Source organism: Nomascus leucogenys, chromosome 22a, assembly GCF_006542625.1.
Source record: "Nomascus leucogenys isolate Asia chromosome 22a, Asia_NLE_v1, whole genome shotgun sequence".
NCBI classification, from domain to species: Eukaryota; Metazoa; Chordata; class Mammalia; order Primates; family Hylobatidae; genus Nomascus; species Nomascus leucogenys.
The window spans coordinates 113,683,847-113,699,487 of NC_044402.1; the positions used below are offsets into that span (position 1 = coordinate 113,683,847).

Sequence of the window (15,641 nt, forward strand, 5' to 3'; positions counted from 1 at the left end):
AAGAATGTCTAGTTGCTTTGTGGAAGAGACTATGAGGAAGCTAGGGTGGAAGCAGGGAAACAGTTAAGAGAATGATTTCCAATTCTTTAGGGCAGATATAAAACTAAAGTTGTAGTAGTGGACATGGTGAGGAGTTGTCTGACTCTGAGCATATTTCGAATGTAGAGCCACAGGTCATCCTAATGGATTTGAAGATAGGAAAAAGAGAAAGATGACTTCAAGGTTTTGACCTGGGAAACTGCACCTGCTGGCATTATTCATTGAGATGGGAAAGAATGAGGGAAGATCCTATTAATATTTGGATTTCAAAGGAGAGAATCAAGAACCTATTCTATTTCAGATGGCTGGTACGTGTCTAAGTGAAAATATCAGACAGGAAGCTGGATATGAAAGAATAGAGTTCAGCTGAATAGTTTGGTGCTGTCCGTCATTTGCGTATGGTTTTAAAGCCATGGGCTCAGTGAGGATTCTCAGAAACAAGTGTTGATCAGGGTATGCTAATAAATGTTTAAGGAATTGCTCTCTTCTAAAAATATGTATACATACACACAAACATACACACACATACATACATACATATGTAAATATATCAGCAGATTCGTCTATCCCTTTAGACAGGGGTCACTCACTGTAATTTGCCAGGGTCCCCTCTACCCACTCAGCTATGCATCTGCACTCACACGGGCCCTTGTCACTCATCTATATTACTGGTCTGTTCCTTTGACATTGGAGTTTGTTAATCAGCAGGAGTCCTTCTTTCTAGGTTCTTTTCATTTTATTTATTTACTCCATGCTCTATTACAAGCTATTTGTCTCAAATGTCACATGGCAGATGAAATCATGTATCATTAGTCCCAGCTTCCTCAGATCCAGGCCAATGTCAGTCATGGCAGAGAAAGGACAAGCTGGAAAATAGTCCACTTTCTAAAGATATTTCTCAATGCAAATAAAGATTATTCTTCATCTGCTTGAAATTTGAAAATTTCTTCTTGTTGAACTGTGAAGCTGGCACACTGCATGTAGCTGCTGGGTTGTGGGTGCTCAGGAATTGTGTTTTCAAGGGAAAATTACCAGGTTGCCTTGAATAATCATATACGTGTTTTTGGCATCTTCTTAGAGAAGGCAATATCAGTATGCAATGAATATCAGTATATTAGCTTTGATCAGTCTTCAAAGTTGAGAGCAACAGGTCAAAACATTTTCAAAATCCTTTTCAAAATATGGTAAAGAAGACTCATTTATCTTAATTTTTTAAAGTGATAATTTCATATATAATAAAAAGAGCCACAAAATTTATTATAGAAATGATTGAATGTAGAAAGATTATACACTGAATAGCCCACGAACCAGATTTGTCAGGAAGGGATTGTAAGGGTCACAGGGTTACAACTGGATGCTAAACACTGAATTAATTGCCCCCTCACTGAGGGCATAAGGTTAGCTTTCAACCATATGCCATAATTTTTTTAATGATTTTTTTTCTTTTCTGGAAGATGTATGGAGTATAACTAAAAGGCAATAAAAATTTTCACATTAAAACCAGAATCATTACTTTGTAGTGAAATAGCAGTCATAATTTCCTCTTTTAAAATTTTTATCCCTTTCTCTGTTCTCTTTGTTCTCTCTGCTCTACCCCTTTCCTTTGCGTGAATTTACATGTCTTGTGATATTTTTCTTTTTCCCTCAGAGCATAGATACAATTTCCTGTGGGGCACTCAGTATCTCCAAGACCTAGGATGTGACTTGAGAGGTATGGTATTATTTTGAGGTAAGTTATAACATAAAACTGCATTAGCTCCCTCATTTGTGAAAAGTATACCAAATTCCCAGGTATGTGGTAAGTAGTTACTGGTAAAAACACAATCCTAATGGTTTTCATAATTGATGTTTGCAAAACCAGAAATAATTCTGATCATGCTGCATCCCCCTTATAGGACTCTGGCTGTGAGAAAGGATTTTGTATTTTATGAGTTTTAGTAGATATTATATTTAGACTTTTTCTGTAGCAGAAAAAATACTTCAGAAATTTTTTCTTATACTAGTTTGTGGAACATTAATGAAATACAAACACGCACAGTTTTACTTTTATTGGTAAGATTTCAAGAAAGATGTGACAGATGATTCTCATGGAATATAAAGATTTTTCAGCTAATCTTTAAATTACTTTCATTTTTAATTTTTGTGGATACATAGTAGGTATATTATATTTATGGGATACGTGAGATATTTTGGTACAGGTGTGCAATGTGTAATAATCCCAGCATGGGAACTTTAAATTACTTTTAAAAGGAGACATCACTACTCCATTTTGTTTACCTTTCCCAATAAAATGTAAGACTCAATGAGCACTCTCTCAGTTATTTGAAAAAATTTTTTGTCTTACTTCGGCATAATTTTTGGAATGAGCTTTCTGCAATGTTCATTGGCCTAGACATTAATTATAAACTGCTTGACCTTAATCGATTTCTCATCCATCTATTAGTCCAAATCCATACTTTGGGTTTAAATAACTTAAGCAACATGATCTGACTCATGAAAACCTTCCATTGACTTTACTCTAGTCTGTGAAATTTTGTCAGACATCCAGAATCTAATTCATTGCACATCCCAGAATACAAACTACAAACGAGAAACTGATGAACTTTGTACCATGTAGCAGGGTAATGTTCTTTTAATGTTTTTCCTGGTTTCAATAAGATTTCTTTATAAATAAATAGCATTTATAATGACATTCAGATTCCTGGTAGATAGCTATTCACTTATACTAGAGACATATGCTAAATGATTTTCTTACATAAAATATTAACATTACTGCTTATTATTATCATTATTTTTAGTTTCCTTTAAATTTACTTTTTAGGCACCCCAGTTAAGTGCAGCCTATGTACAGAAACAATAAATTTTTGCTGGTTGTTTATTCTTAAAATATTTAGGCCTAGTTTTAATGGCTATAGTGGATAGTTGAAAAATTTTCCTCATGTTGTTGGAATGTAGGATGAATCAAAAGGAAGTTAACAATTCCAGAATGATGGCAGCATAAGGGCACATATTCTACCCCCGAACAAAAATGTACTTCTTTGATCGGAAGTAAAACAATGACAGGTACAGTGCAGCGGGGCGCAGGGTGCACAGGGGAGTAATACTGACGTCGGGAATGGTACCAAACACAGACCACAAATCTTAAAGAAGTTCTTCCAAATATGGCAGCATTTAGAACCCAGATACCATTTTTTTTTTCCAGGGTAGCACAGACTTATAGGACAGTGAGGAAATTCTGGGAAATCCTAATATTAGAGAGACAAAGGTTGGCGCTGCAGGCAGGCTCTGAGGAATGACCGGGCCTTGGGCCTCTTTCCCACCGGAGTTCAACAACATTCCTAGGCCATGCTGGCATCTCTGGAATGTAAAGTGAGCACTCTGCCCCTCCTCACTTTGCTTCTCCGGTCTGACATTTTCGTAGTTACCAAGTTCCCTCAGATGAAGGAGGGGAGAACCCTAATCTCAAGAGAGGAGGTCTGAAGTGGACAGGAACAGTACCAAGGGGACCACAGGAGGCAAAACATTAGAAGTTGAAGAAACAGCATAAATAACAGAAGACTGAAACTAAGGTGAGCGGGGAAAGCTTGCACTCTGCAAGCAGTTAGCCCAGGTTCCAGTCCTAGTGCACTGTTTACTTACTTGGTATGTGCTACCGAGCAAGTTTCTTAACCTGTTTGTGCCTCAGTTTTCTCATCTATAAAATGGGGATAATAACATACATGTAAGAATTAAAAGATAATGTGTTATTTATATAACAAGGGATTATGACAATACCTGGCACATACCAAGGGTTCTGTAAATGCTGATAGCTTTTATAAAATTAAGTCATTTAATACATTTACTTTGTTATTAAATTAAATATTGCTATTACTAAATCTAAATAAAAATGAGATTAAACAACTTATTTAATAGACAAAACCTCCAATGACGTCAAAAGTCATCCATATGTTATGTAAAAGAGAGCTGAAATAATGCAACTCAAAAGGTAACAGCAAAGGACGTTATGCTAGAAACGCTAATCACTATTGCCTAGTCACATTCTCTCCTTGTAATAGTATCCCAACGACAGGAATAAAAGCCGCATTCTTTTTCCTCTGACTCTACCCCACCTCTGGCTACAGCTAACTGGATCAAAGACAGACACCTGACCAAGGACAGTCACGCTGTGCTTTCTGTCCCGGCCGAAAAAGGCTCTGGTGAGGATCAAAATTTTTTTTTAATTTGCGTAATTAAATACGTGAGCTGAACGGAAGTGTGAATCAGTAACTCCTTGTAGCCTTAAATGAAGTACAGTGGGAAAAGGAACACAGGAACTCAAGCTTGCCCTGGGCTGCCTGGTGGGAAACAGATCTGGATCTGCAAAGGTGTTAGATATCTCTGCAGAGGAAGCCGTCTCTGCCCCTGGTTTCGTTCGGCCCTCAGGGCCCTCAATGACAGCAATAGAGTCTTCTACTAAGCTATGTTTCTAAGGATAAGGTTGAGATCCTGACAGTGCATAAGGTTATCCTGCAGGATGGGGAGCTGAGAATTCTTGGCGCCCGAGCCTCTCTGAGGCAGTTACCAGTGCAAGCTCCCTCAAGCATGTGAGGAGACATCCCTTTTTAAGTCCATCCTGTGACCAAAGCTTGGAATGCAGCACTGGCTTTTGGAAATAAGCAAAGGCAGATTAAGGAAGAAAGGGCCTTTACTGTGAGTTCTGACTGATATTTCCCTTCAGGGCCTTGAGGCTTAAGCCTTTCTTTCTAGAAGAATGGGGAGGGGAGGAGCTAGTCCCATTTGTTGCTAAGCGACTAAAGCTTTCTCGGGTCACGTTTGCAGCTATTGAGAATCAGTGACAAGGTGGATGTAGCGATGCAGGGAGAAGCCTCTCATTTCAAGATTTCTGGTTCTGTATTTTAAACCATGGAGTTCGCAAGAACAAAATTGATTGGAAACCTATCAAAGTTCGAGAATGGTGTTTTTAGAAATAAGCCAAGCCTTAGAAGGAGGGATAAGTTTCAGGCTTAAACCAACACAGCAGGGCATCTTATCTTCCTCTGCAAAGTCCAGGTCAGATACAAAGGATGCTAAGAATAAATTTAACAAAAAATATACACAACCCGTATGAAGAAAAAAACACAAACCAACCAACCAAATGAAGGGCCTAAAATAATAGAATGAATGGAGAGTCACGACATGTCCTTTTTGGAAAGACAGATACTGTAAAGATGTAAATTTTCTGCAAACTATTTGTAAGTGTAACACAGAGGTCCATTTTGTATTTGACGTGACAACGTAACTCTCATTTATTTGGAAGACTAAATGTAGGAATATCCAGAAACATTCTGAGAAAAAAAGAGTAACAAGTAGGAATTTGCCTGTGGTGTATTAAACCTTTCTCTTTTTTTTTGAGACAGAGTCTCTCTCTGTCGCCCAGGCTGGAGCGCAGTGGCGCAATCTCGGCTCACTGCAAGCTCCGCCTCCTGGGTTCACGCCATTCTCCTGCCTCAGCCTCCCGAGTAGCTGGGACTACAGGCGCCAGCCACCACATCTGGCTAATTTTTTGTATTTTTAATAGAGACGGGGTTTCACCGTGTTAGCCAAGATGTTCTCCATCTCCTGACCTTGTGATCCGCCCGCCTCGGCCTCCCAAAGTGCTGGGATTACAGGCGTGAGCCACCGTGCCTGGCCTCAAGCCATATTTTTAAGGTGTGACAATTGAAACTGCGATAGTGTTTGAGTAACAGCATCGGAGTAAACAGGCAGATCAATGGAAGAGATTAAAAAGTCCAGAAGCAAACCTAGCTGTAAGTCCCTGGGAATTCAGAGGTGATATTTCAAATCAATGTGCCGAATGGGTTTTCCAAAAAAATGTTTTGGAACAAATGGCTAGTGTTTGCAAAAATATAAGAGAACCTTGCCTCCCACTTAATTATATTTTGAAATTTAAGTCTGGACATGGTGGCTCACACCTGTAAACCAGAAAAGCCAGTATTTTGGGAGGCCAAGGTAGGAGGATCACTTGAGGCCAGGAGTTCAAGACTAGTCTGGGTAACATAGCAAGACTCTGTATCTACAAAATTTTTTTTTTAATTTGCCAGGGGGGTGTTGCCATCTGTAGTCCTAGGTACTTGCGAGGCTGAGGAGGAAGGATCCCTTGAGCCCAGGAGTTCTAGGCTGCAATGAGTTATAATCACCCACTAGACTAGAGCCTGGCCAGCAGAGCCAGATACTGTCTTTAAGAAAAACAAAACAAAACAAAACAGAACAGAGATTTGAATGAAAAGAATGATTATAAAATATGAGAAGAAAATTCAGATGAATGATGCTACAATCTTGAAATGGGGAAGTGTGTTAGTCTGCCAGGTCTGCTATTAATATAAAAAAAAAACCCTGTGGCTTAATGGAAATTTATTTTCTCAGTTCTGGAGGCTGGAAGTCCAAGGTCAAGGTGTCAGCAGGGTTGGTTTCTCCTGAGGCCTTTTACCTTCTCCCTATGTCTTCAGGTGGCCTTTTCCCTGAGCATGTGCATTCCTGGTGGCTCTTTCTCTTCTTATAAGGACACCAGTCATTGGATTAGGGCCCCACCCTTAAGACTTCATTTAACCATAATTACCTCTTTAAAGCCCCTATCTTTAAATAAGCCACACTGGCATTCAGCTTTCAACATACACATTTTGGGGGATGCAATTCAGTCTGTAACAGGAAGTATTTTCTAAGTATCACCTCAAAAACAGAGCAGTCATTGATCTTACTAGAAATCAAAGGTGTTTAAAATAATACAAATCTCATTTTTTAATGATCTGATTTTTTAAATATTGATGTCTTAGCATAAGCAAGATCATGGGGATACAGGACAGTATAAGTACTCTCCCACACTGTTGGTGGGACAGAACATGGATATAAATACTGTGCAGGGCAATTTGGGTTTTGTAACATACTAAAAGAATGTGTTTCCTCTACATTTCTTAGATTTTATCCTAAAGGAGTAGTAGTCCAGGAGGTGAATAAAAATATATGTGCAAGAATGTAAAATTGTATCAGATAATGAAAATAGGAAACAAATTTAGTGTTAGTAAATAGGGGATTAGATCAGCCAATTAAGATACCAGTAACCCAGTAGAATACTTTTCAGTCATTAGGGAAATACACGGTAAATCAGTTTTCTGGGAATGGACCTAGAATCTTTAACATGTTATGTTAAGTGAAAAAAATAAACTGTAGTATGTTCCCATTTATGTAAAAAATATAAATAGAAGTATACATGATGGAAAGTGGTAATATATGATCTGAATTATTCACATTGTGCATAGAATATTTTGCTAATCAGAAAGGCAAGCTATTTTCATTTTTAAAAACAACCATTTGTAGAAATGAGAAGCATATTCCATATACGGAAATACATATTTAAAAAATAACATAAAATGGGAGTAGATAAAATACGTTTGCTTGATGAGGGGGCTCAGAAAATAGAGGAAAAAAAAGTCTTATAATATCTATCAGCTTAAACATTTGGGAAACATGGACTTAGAGCTTTCCTGGGAAAGTTTTACACTGTCTGAAGACAGAATGTCATAAGTAAGAAGGGCTCCTTGACACTTGATGAAAAAGAGTTTAAGAAACATGTGGATAGTGGAAGAGGAACACCCTGACAAACTAAAATTTTGTCCCCAAAGTGCATCTCTTAAAGTGGAAGTCTATCCCTACTATGTGCAGAGTTTCAAAATTGATATACAATTTAGGATTAAAGAAAGTTTTAAGTAATTTCTCTCTTTCATAATGCATGAAGTATTTTTTTCTCACTACGTAAAGCATTGCTTCTGAATTGTTTAGTTTTTTAAGATAGACATTTAATTTTTTAATGGACACTTTAATGGACATATTTAAAAGATTAAATATGTTCATACTACTTATGGCATAGGAAGTTCTTTGTTGACAATCTATCTTACACCTAATATGATGTGATTTATTTTATTTTTTGTCTTTTTACTTCCTATCAAGTAAAAAGTATATTTTAAAATACGCAAAGTTCAATTTTTACAAACTCAATACTCAGTCTGTTGTATTGATCCCACAACACACTCAAGATGCTAAAAATTCTAGGCTGGCATTTCAAATGGGAGTGAAACAGCATACTGCACAACTTTCAACAAGCCTAGTGCCAAAAGATGAAAAAATATATTTTCATTTATCATGAGTCCATTTAAGCACCAACATGTATGACTTTAGCATTTAGTGTCGAGAACAATATCAACAAGTAAGGGATGAGTACTGGGTTTTGGTCACATGTCCTACTCCATACCATCCTATCTTTTTTGTTTTCCTTTATAAAAATGGTATATGCAGGTATGGAGCCTCACCTTCACTTTGCTTTTGTATCTGTTGAATGAAGAGTTTTGTCACTAAGGGTACAGAAAGAAAGAGCTGAGAACTTTGTAAGAGAGAGAATGAAGTGCGAAGGGAGTATAGGCTCTGTGGAAGGTGAACTTCCAGCCCTGGAAGCCGGAAGAATAAAAACAAACAAAAAATGGAAAAAAATGTTTTAAAGGTGAAAATTGCTAAGTACAAGGGAAGTTTTGTATTCAAATGCTTCTTAAAGGCAACCACTGCCCGTTTTTTCCCCTAACAAACATCCAGCAGAAATGCTTTTTTTGTGGAATGTATTATTTAATTCATGACATTATGAGTCAAGCACTGTACCGAAAATTTCCATTATATATTTATATTACTTTTAAGAAAGAAAAAAGTTGGCCGGACGCGGTGGCTCACGCTTGTAATCCCAGCACTTTGGGAGGCCGAGGTGGGCGGATCACAAGGTCAGGAGATCGAGACCACGGTGAAACCCCGTCTCTACTAAAAATACAAAAAATTAGCCGGACGAGGTGGCAGGCGCCTGTAGTCCCAGCTACTCGGAGAGGCTGAGGCAGGAGAATGGCGTGAACCCGGGAGGCGGAGCTTGCAGTGAGCCGAGATTGCGCCACTGCACTCCAGCCTGGGTGACACAGCGAGACTCCGTCTCAAAAAAAAAAAAAAAAGAAAAAAAAAGAAAGAAAAAAGTTGCCCTTAAATATATTTTATATAGATCAAAAATTAGTAAAAGTATTCAGGAGAAATCAAAGCAATGTTGGCTTTTTAAGTGTCAATATTAAGAAATTAAAAAGGATGCAGAATTAGAACAGTAATTTAAGCAATCCAAAAATAATTTAATATGACAAAACATACATACTTTTAGATTATAATTGAATAAAATTGGAAGTGAGCAGTTACAAAAATTTTGTGAATATTTTGGATATATGTTTAGTCGATACGTTGAATATGAGTTAAATGAGGACAAGATTCAGATTACTCTGCCTATTTCTTAAGATACATATTAGTGTTTAAATAAACCTCACCACTGGTATATTTATTACAAACATTTTGTATTACAATAACTGAAAATTATAAAATAAAATTTATATTATATTAAGACAAATGTAAAGAGATACATTTATATATATTTATGTATCTTTATATATCTTTATATGTATCTCTTAAAGTGGAAGTCTATTCCTAATATGTATATCAGAGTTTCAAAACTGATAAACTGATAAATATATATATACTTAGAAAGGTATATAAATATTATATATAAAGTTATATAAAGATATATAAAATATACATATATAAAGGTATATATATAAAGATATACATTTATATATATCTGAAATGAGGCCTTGCTATGCTGTCCAGGCTGGACTCAAACTCCTGGGCTTAAGTGATCCTCCCGCCTCAGCTTTCCCAGTAGTTGGGATTACAGGCATGAGCCACTGCACCCAGCTAAACATATTTTTAAATAAAAACATTTAAATGGAATGGCCTTCATAGATCAATTTGGTACATTTTTTAACATAAAAATTTGTCTTTAAGTTTTAGAAGATCACAGTTTCCAAATCCATTTATAAACTGCTTTTTAACGAGTCACTTAAAAAGCTTTCCACTGAATGCTCTTTTTTTATGTGGTAAGAATGTCAGCAAATTTAGACATTTATGATTAGTCTTTCTGACTTTTACTATACTCATTTAATATACCTAACTTGTTATTTAGGATGCACACTTGCCCTTTAAAGGCATTCTCAAGTGAATGCAGATATCTACAGTTTTTAGACTGTAAAAAAAAATTATGATTTCTTCTTTTAAGATAGTTGATAAAACTGCTTTATAAAAATGGTAAAATATAACCTTTTAACAAAAGAAAAATTTTAAACTTGAGAATGTCACAGAATATAAAGGTTAGGTAGAAATAACTGTGATTATGTATCATAAGCACATTTCCAAGTACCAACGAAAAAAATCCCAAATGAAATATTTAAAAACTCAAAGTTGTTCCTGAGTATCACTGGGTTAAACACAATTCAATATGTAAATCACTACATTTTCTTCTTCAATCTATGAAGTAAAAGCTCCATTACTCTGATCATTTGGGAATGTAACTTTTCATCTTTGGTTCTCACTTTGTATTTATATACCAATTTACAGTGTTTAAAGCCCTCTCATATATTTATCTGATTTTAGGATTATATAATGTTCATTTGAAATATATCCTCATTTTTTATGTGTGGATACTGAGTTATTCATTCCATCTATCACCATGTATTAACTGACCTTTTTTTTTTTTTGAGACAAGGATTTCTTCTGTCACCCAGACTGAAGTACGGTGGCACAATCACTGCTCACTGCAGCCTCAACCTCCCAGGCTCAAGTGATCCTCCCACCTAAGCATCTCAAGTAGCTGGGACTACAGGTGTGCACCACCACTCCCGGCTTATTTTTGTATTTTTTGTAGACACGGGGTTTCAATAATCTCAAGTGATCCTCAGCCTCCCAAAGTGTTAGGATGACAGGTGTGAACCTCTGTGCCAGGCCTCAACTAATTTTTTATTATATGACAGACTTTAAAGATTCAATAACAGTGGCTACGGAGTATGAGCATTGTAAAGATAGCAGTAAATATGAGGTGTACAGAGAGTACATATGAAAGAAAACACATGCAAAATGGGGTCAAGAAAGGCTTCTCAGAGAAGGTGAGGCCTGAGTCAAGTATCATAAACAGACATTAGACAGGTAAAGATGAGCAGTAAAAGGATGTGATAGTGTTTGCAGAGCAGCCTGGGCATGGCACCAAAGACAGGCTATATTGCCCATCCTGAGAACAACTAAAGGACTGACTGCAGAGGCCCACTTGGAGTTGGGGTGGGAAAGTGCAGGAGAAACGGCAAGGGATGAGGTAGCAGAGATATCCAAAAGGCTAGATAATGAAGACCCTTATGTGCTGTATTAAATGGACCTCACATTGAAGAATATCGAGAACCAGAAAAACACATCAGACACATCAAATTTGATTATTTGAATGATTTGGAGAGGGGTTATTGTGGGCATTCAGCCTTTTAGAGATGATAGTGTAATAAACCAGATATTAAAATTCCAAATAAACAAGATGCTTAAGTTCCAAACGAAGGTAGCAGCAGTAGAAATAGAAAGAGACTCTGTTGGGCTTACACAAGAGATTAAAATGTTATTTAATCTGGAGATATATTTCTATAATTCACAATGTAAATAAGTGAAAATGAAAATGACATGTGAACATTTATGTCAGATATCCAAAGTAATTGCTAAACTTCAACAAACTAATGGGATTTAAAAAAGGATGACTGTATAAGAATAGCCTTGAATATTTCTTAAAACAAAGCATATTGGATGACTGTAACTGTATAAGAATAGCCATCAATATTTCTTAAAATGAATAAAGCATATTGGAAGCCTGCATTATATTAAAATATAATGACCATACCACTATCATAATAAAATAATATGATTCTCGTGTAGAACGAGCCAGCTTTATGGGTCAGATCTCCAAAACAACAGCAACAATAATATGTTTTTGGTATGTCTAAAAACATCATAAGCAAAATTAGAAGGCAAACAACTGGAAAAACACATTCAACATGTAGGAAAGATAACGGGTTTATTCATAACTTTAAAAAGATCTTTTGAAATTACATGAAAACTGGATATAACAATGACAAAGCATATAAACTTTTCTAAATATCAACAAGTAGGCAATAAGCATATTGGATAAAGTTCAAATTCATTCTTATGCAGAACCATAAACATTACAATAAGATTATGCCATTTTAAAACATACTGAATTAAAGAACAGTAAAAAAAAGTGACACCAATCATTAACGAGTATGTGGGGAAATGGCCACTTTATATATTCCTCATGATAGCAAACACATGAGAGGGAACTGCAAAATCTTTCTGGAGAGCAATTTTGGCAATATGCATCAAAGCCTTAAAAATGTGCTTTGACTCAGCAATTCCAGATCTAGGAATTTATCCTAAGAAACATACAGTTGTGAAGAAATTTAGTTTCTTAGCCTGTGTCCTCCAAAAGCCAAACCTGAAACGAAGCCCCATAGGTGAGTCCTATATTGGAATGTCAACCCCAAGGAGCAAGCACGAGGACAGGGAAGCAAAATGAGGAAGGAGAGAGCCAGAAAGAGTGCATTATCACTTCAGTCACCATCATAGGCAAGAGGTTGCCTGTTATTGCAGGATGGTCCAGGAAGTCATAGGAAATGTGTCTCAGGCTTTCCATCTGAAGGAGAAAGGGCACATTTATGTACCTCTTCTCATCCCCCATTGGACAAAAGTTAGCACATTTCCTGGTTACACAAGAACAGCTCCTCCCTATCCTTCACTTCACAGTATCCCACGTGTCTGCTTGAGGGTCATTCTGTCTGAGTCTGATGTGAGGTGCTGTCAGTTTGCATGTGTCTAGAATGGATCAATGCCCTTGAGGTGTCTGAAATACAAGACTGAGAGGATCTGAAGTGGTGCATATGAGGTATCCAATAAAGTCCATCCCTTGCAACACAATGATCCGTTTGTGTCCCTCATTTGTGTGCATCTCCCTTGCTATGTAATGGAGTCTTCATTTTTGGTCAGAATAAGTTTCCTTCACTTCTTCCCTGAAAGAGGAGAGATACAAATCAAATGTGCCAGAGTCTCCTTCAAGGTGGAGGACAGCCACAGTCTCTGCAAAGACTTAACATAAGATGATGAGTGAGAAATAAAAGCAAAACAAAACAGAAACCTACCATCTCCACAGATACAACTGCTCCTGAGATTGTAATTACTATTTATGGTTTACCTCCTTCAATATCAATTCAAGATTTTCCTTACTCTTGGCCAGCACTTGGCCCCCAGAGTGGAGGAGATCCAACGTAATCAACCTATCAAGAATGGCTTTCTTATCTCCCCAAAGAATGATGCTGTATCAAGTGTTGATGTCTGCTGCTGGCAGGTTGATCATTCAGCAGTGGCAGTAGTTAGGTCATCCTTGCTGAGAGGGAGGCTATACGGTTGAGTGCATGTACAGACTCCACCATGACAATTATCATTTTTGCACTACTGTGGCTAAGAAGAGAGAATCGGTCAGTTGACATCCACAGGAAAAGTCATACTGTTCTTTGTAGTGGATATGCTCTGGTATGCACAGGTGTTAGACACAAATCCTCATGCTTTGTGCCCAGTGTGACAGGTCCAACCACATACCTTTTTCACAGATTTGTCATTGGTTTTATAATCTTGTTCTTTTTAGATCACCAAAAACCAGCCTCGCCATTTGCCAATGTCTAGGGCTCCATATATATATATCTTTATCCTAGATCTCTTTTCCTTCCATATGAATTGAATGCCAAATGTACCATTCACAGTCTTCCCACTGGGATAATTTCCCTTTACCACTGGGAAATTTGGGTCATCCCAAGCCATGCCATAATGCAGCACCAGTGCATTCTTAACTAACGCTAAAATATCACTCTAACCTAATGATAAAGGGTATTGGTACAACAGAGTGGTTGAGATGGAGTGTCTGGGCCACATGTTCATATCTTTATTTGAAGAGGATGCTCCTCCATGCCCAGGTCAATGGTCCCCTGCAAACTTTACTGATGTGGTAGGCTTCTGAATTTTTGTGGAGTTTTTTTGGCAACCTTTGACATCCATGGTTCTTTCTAAGAAGTCCAAGACTCTTGCCATTTGCTGCTCACCTGGTCCAATTAATGTGATGTCATCTCTATAGTAGATCAACCAGTGACCTAACCTCAGAAATCTTATAGTGTCAATTCTTCTGTGTTCTATTCATAGAAATAGGCAAACGCCAGCAGTGGGAGAGGAATTAGACTCCACTTCTTGATGAGAGAGTGGTAAGTTTGTAGAATAACTTGTGAGGTAAGAGATGATGTTGTGGCTATCTTTGAAAAATATAATCATCACATGCATTCTCTGGACTCATAATAAATATCCATTCTTACATTCCCACCTCCATGAACCTTTGGACCACTTTCTCAATCTATTCCAAGAAGTTCCGGCTTCTACAATTATCTCTTTTGCTCTAGGTCAAGTTTCAAGGAGTCATCCCAGAAGAGTATTAGGATCACGTCCGTAAGTTCTGACATGGCATTGAATCCTGAGTTATAGTTGAGAAATCCCAGATCAAAAAATTCTCCCCTATCTAGACTTTTATTCCAACACTCTCATTATCTACCCAAACTGTCCATTCATACGTGGTCTCCTAAATCCTGCTAATACTATTAGTTAGTTCTTGCAATTCCATGCTATTTATGGTATTTCTTCCAAGAGCAGAGACTGCACATAGTAATTATTTAGAGATTTGACCTTGGTCATTGGCCTGGAGGCAATGAGGTATTTCAAGGGTAAGTCTTGCATCATCTTGCAAGGCACTAGCCTCAGATGAGGTCATTGCAAGTTCTCCGTGCAAGGGAAGCCTCCTCTCTTATGACAAAAAACCTGCTTCGGCAAAATGGAAGATTCAGGAGAATGTTGGAGTTTGTGATTCTTGGGCTTGTCCACTCTAAAGTCCTCATTTCAGTTCTCAAGTCCAACCCTTTACCTATATGGCACCTGACTCTGATCTAGAAGATCTATCCAGATGCTGCATCTTAATCCAGTTTAAGCTCTGCCATTCTTATGATTGTATTCCAAACCCAATTTTCAGTCAACTCTGCACTGTAGCTGAAGGAAACGACTTTCTCCTTCAAAGCTTCCACACAGGCCCTCTGGGTTTCACAGTTTGTTAGCCTTGATGATTGGCTCTTCTGAGACTTCATTTTCTTGTTTTTCAAGGCTTCCAACACACTTAACAAAAACTAGCCTATACCAAAATCCTTATAATCACTCTAGTTATCATGGCTCCCATATCATTCAGATGTCTCACCTTCTACCTATACCTCATATTAATCAGCTGAAGGAGAAAGTCTTAATCATTGTGATGCTATTGAATAACAGAGGTTCTTACCACCAGTAGGGGAGGAGAGAGTTCTTATTAATGTCTAACCATTAAGTAATCCAGTTTCAAAACCCTTTTCTGAGAGTCTGCTTTCCAAGGCTATTCCTGGTACCATCTTTCATGATCTGTTTTCCCCAGAGAGAAGAACCTGAAACAAGGGCTTTATGTATATGTTGCTAAATCCAGTGGGACCATCTGAGAAACCATATAAAATGCATATAAGGTCTGTCCATCCCAGGAGAGAAAGGTAATAAGCATGTATCCCTCAGTT

The 15,641-nt window shown here is 37.4% G+C and overlaps 1 long non-coding RNA gene across 1 annotated transcript; it reads left to right on the forward strand.

The window, feature by feature from the left end:
• Window positions 1–3,467: 3,467 nt before the first annotated feature.
• On the forward strand, window positions 3,468–5,021 carry LOC115832441. Its single transcript, XR_004027944.1, has 3 exons — window positions 3,468–3,608; window positions 4,161–4,235; window positions 4,858–5,021. It is a non-coding gene; the product is annotated as an uncharacterized LOC115832441 (long non-coding RNA).
• The last annotated feature ends 10,620 nt before the right edge of the window (window positions 5,022–15,641 follow it).